Source organism: Heloderma suspectum, chromosome 7 (genome assembly GCF_057233095.1).
Source record: "Heloderma suspectum isolate Gila_16-S chromosome 7, 16-S_ref, whole genome shotgun sequence".
Taxonomy (NCBI): domain Eukaryota; kingdom Metazoa; phylum Chordata; class Lepidosauria; order Squamata; family Helodermatidae; genus Heloderma; species Heloderma suspectum.
The window spans coordinates 43,003,011-43,007,500 of NC_139464.1; the positions used below are offsets into that span (position 1 = coordinate 43,003,011).

The 4,490-nt window shown below is 44.5% G+C and overlaps 1 protein-coding gene across 1 annotated transcript in view; it reads right to left on the minus strand.

Annotated features, from left to right (window-relative positions):
- Positions 1-3,868: 3,868 nt before the first annotated feature.
- The window catches only part of BAIAP2L2 (BAR/IMD domain containing adaptor protein 2 like 2), a 36,036-nt gene continuing 35,414 nt past the window's right edge, over positions 3,869-4,490 (minus strand). The window contains exon 13 of the mRNA XM_084809798.1: positions 3,869-4,490. This exon is cut by the window's right edge and continues 899 nt beyond it. The gene's annotated coding sequence lies outside the window, so the exon portion shown is untranslated.

A 4,490-nucleotide genomic window follows, 5' to 3' on the forward strand; every position in this document is an offset into this window, starting at 1 on the left:
TCCAGCTGCAAAGGATAACACAGCCCTTGTGCATTTAATACTTGTCCAGGAGAAAAAACAAACTGTAGCAGGTACAGCTTTTATAAACCCTGCAGAACAAGCAGCACCTGCCCAAATTACCTCTTCTGTACAGCTTTCCAAAGGTGCAGGAGCCTTGCTGTCCTCCTTTGAATCTGGTTCCCTTCGCATTCCCATCTTCTGCAAGATGGTCCTGGCCCACTGGACTGGCCCAGGACATTCTACTGCCTGAGACAGAACAGCAAACAGTGCCATTGTCCCTCCCCCCAAATCAAAGTGTGTAGTACCCTAAGCTAAGTTATTTTCGCGTTTGAGTCAGAAAATCTCACAAGCATCTCTCCTCTTTTCTGGCAGTAAAAATACAATCATGATAAGTTCAAATCACTAACAATTTGCTGCCCTTTCATAACACACAAAATCTGATGTCCAGGGCATTCACCTCGCTCTGCCATATGGTAGGGTCAGCCCTAAAAGCAGAGCTCTGGGCATGGAAGATGGTGAGAAGGGCAGGGGACCTCTGCATTCCTGCCTCCTTGATCAAAGATGTGTTCCACTTCACACTGGCCCATCCCTAGCCTCCATCAGGCATTTTGTGCAGAACAGAAGGCTTTTGGGGAAGTTCCAACCAGACAGGTGTGTCCATAGGCTTGACAAATTTCTGGAGAAGGGATAATGGCACAGCATTCTGGATGTTCCTTAACAAACAATAGCTGCAGGAACCTTGAGCAGGGATAGGAGAACCAGCAATTTTCATGCTCACCTAATTTCTCCAAAAGTCACTTTGAAGCTCGCTTTAGCTCACTCCCATTTTCATTTTGGACCTGATTGTTGCTCATTCAAGCAGAAAAAATGTTCATTTTGAATGGGAAAGCTGCGTATTTCTGTGGGTATTTTGTCAAAAGTGCACCCTTTCCCTCCATTGACCGAAGTGTGAAGTGCGTATTTTTTAAAATGCCCATTTCAAAGTGTGTGCTTTTAAAAAATACACATTTTCTGAATGCAGTCACAAATTCAGGAATTTGTTATTGGTTTTCAGAAAAAGAAGAGAAAAATAAAAGCATTCCTGCTCACATTCAGGATTGCAAACAGGATATGCACACATGATCTACAAATGGATATGAAATTCTCCTTCATTCCTCACCTCACCTTCCTTGAGGGAATGGAAAAGGACTGCTAGCCCCTGCTGCCACCTGGTGGCCATTAGACTGAACCTCCCAAGACATGTGTAGAGGCACCACCAGCCTTCTGGGCAGGTATAGAGCATACTGGAGTTGAGAGCCAACAACAGTGAGAATATGGCACCTCTTTCCATAAGGATTTGCAAGTATTCAAGGAGGCCTTAGGGAAATTGATACAGTACCTGGTTTGCAAGTTGAGCTAAGCCATGGTGGGTTGTTTTCATGGGTAGTTGCAGGTTTTTCCAGAACAGTTTCTTCCGTCGTGGGTAGTTTTGCACAAACAAGCCACCCTGAGAGCCCATGGCTTGTAGTAAGGCCGTTTAGGGTGGCTTGTTTTCAGGACGGTTTGTTGTGAGGTCCGAACCCGGCAGGGCAATTTTATTGTGGGTTGTTGGAATGGCGAGAGAGCCACCCAGCAAGAGCAGTGAAAACCCCTGCCGCGTCTTGTAATTTCACTAGTGCTGCTGCCATTCTCCCTCATCCCTTCTCGGCACCCTCCCCCTCAGGGTGGCTTTTTCATTTTTTTTCCATAGAAATCTTGAAGGAAGGACACCAGAGAGTGTCCCAAAGGTGTTCACATTTTAAAAATTGTATTTCAGTCCTGCACAAGTGCACAGGAGTAAATGTCCACTGTTAGGAATTTTGCATTTTCTCCCTCCATTTTACTACTCTGCCATGAAATTTGCATTTTTTTTTAGCAATCTGCCTCACTTGCCTGCCTTGAAATTTGTGTATATTTACTGATCCACCTCACTTGTCTTCCTGGAAATGTGTGTGTTTACCCACTCAGCTGTGCCTTGAAATTTTAGCAGTCCTGCTCACTGCACTGTAACCCTCATGTACATCCAAACAACTAACAATTTATTTATTCATTCATTCATTCATTTCATTTCTATACCGCCCAATAGCTGAAGCTCTTGGTTCAAGACCGTTGAAGGGAAGTGACAAGCACAAAAGGATGGAGGGAGCCAAAAGTGGCTGGTGGCTGTAGGATAGAAGGAGCTTTAGGGACAGGTGTCACTTTAAAAAGGTGATCATTAGCAAGAGAATTGCTGAAGTGGAGGACAAAATTGACAAGGACATTGACAAGAGGGGGAATATTGATACGGTTGGCTAAATAACAGACAGGCAGTCTTGCACACTTGCACAAGACCCACCCCCCCCTTTTTTTTTTAACTGCGAACACGTTCCTGCATTCATAAGGGCTCAGAAAATTATCTTTTTTTGTGATCTGATGCAAGGGGGTTGTGGAATTTTGCTAGAAGTGAAGGATGAAATTGACATGGACATTGACAAGAGGGGGATATGGCTTTGCTGGGCTCAATAGTGAACAGGTGGTCTTGCAGTCCTGCACACTTGACCAAGACCCCTAAAATATTTTTTTTATAAAAGATGTGCAGACATGTTCCCTCATTCATAATGGCTCATAAACCTAAATCCCTTTAGTGATCTGATGTGTGGGGTGGGGAGTTTCCTTCGTGAGCCAGCAACCCCAGCAGACCAATTGCAGAAAAGGTGCTGACATAGGGAATGAGGCAACAAGGATTTCTGCCACAAGCACCCCTGGGACATATGATGGCAGTGGTCTGGAGGACTGAGAGGGACTGAGGGAGAAACAAGCCACAGCAAGGCGATAGTCTGTCAGGAGAAACGGACAAGCCACCCACACACCATGGCTTATTCTCAGGATAGCTTAGGATGATTTTCAACCTTGCCCAGTGTAACCCAGTTTTTCATACCAGTTAAATTATGTCCCAAGATCAGTTTCTTCTCAGTATCTGCTGGGGGTTTTCAGCCCAGGCCTTCTATGGAACCAGAATCTCTCAGTCCCTGCAACTGTTCTGAGAAAAAAAATGCCTTGTGCTAATTTTCAGCTGCACAGGAATAACTTCAGTTTCTGGATCATGACAGGAGTCCTCCTCCCTGGTCAAATTCAAGGTCATTATTGTGTCAAGTAAAATCATAAGCAAGAAAGCTATGTCAGTCTGGGGGGTGGGGTGCTATAATATTTTTCTTATTAATTTTGACCCACCCGGGGAAGAGGGGCCCCGTCACAAAATGCAGGATGTTGCTGTGTTTACTGCTTCTGTTTAGGGTTCCAGCCACTCTGTTTTTCCTCCATTTGGGAGTCGGGGGTGGAGGGGTTTGAACAGGCACATGAAAGTGGCCAGAAAGTAAAAGTGACCTGGATATGGGCCCAGCTGGTTTATATAGCCTCTGAGACTTGCCCTGGCATTGAATACCATTTGTCCACATGTGAACTGTCCCACACACAGCCACATCCCCATGCTGAGGCTAAAGCCAGTGTGGTGGAACATCTCTGTCTCCCTTTCAAACCACCATCACAATTTTCCCTCAGTCAGGAGATGAGGGGCAGGCAAAATCAAGAACTGGAAATAAAGCAGGTTGAGGGTAGAGTTATACTAGAGCTAGGAGCCAATCCCTCTTTTCATCCTAGTCTCCTAGTTCTTTGAACACAGACACATTTACCTAGAGAAAATACTACCCTGCAAAATGAAATAGAGGTAGTGAAAAAATAAAGGTCTTCTACAACTGAAGCTTGTTCTTACTTCTCCCTTTCCATGGAGTCTCTACTGCCATGTATGCATCTGCCTTGTGTTTCCCATCCAGTTACAAGGCATGCCTGAAATATGAACTCAGCAACCAGGAGTAGATGCGATTTTCAACTTTACTCTTTTTATTCTTTTTCTACAAAAACAATTTTGTTAGTGCTATTTACAGAAATGGGGTGGGGGTGGGGGAGACAGTGCAGCTACAGCTATTCCAAATTCTACTTATCAAGGCTGGTGGCAAAGCGGGCTGTGGGTGGACGGGTGTGACAGAGAATGGCCAGGCATCTTCAACAAGAATGCCTTCTAAATCTATTATGGATGGGGGGACAGGACAGTTTTGTAAGTTACATGAGCCAGGAGATTTACCTAGCTATCAGAGACCTACCTCCAGGTAGATTTAGTGGTGGACTTCACTGAACAAATTCTACTCTTTATTTCTTTTAGAACAAAATACTTTGAATGGCTGCTTTCATCTACAGCTAGGATAGACTAGCTTGGATTCTCTTAAGTGTGGTTTTTCTGCCCCCTTGGAGAACAAAAGCTTCCATTGTTCCCCTCAAAATTCCCCAAGATCTGATCTAAATCTGTTCCTCCTGTATAGTCCTAATAATCAGTACCTCTGCTATCAACTGGCCAAAAGCACAACCAACTGGATCTCCTGATATTTTTATTATAATTTAAAAGTATCTCCAGGAAGCTCTGAATTTGATTGGAGCAGTGC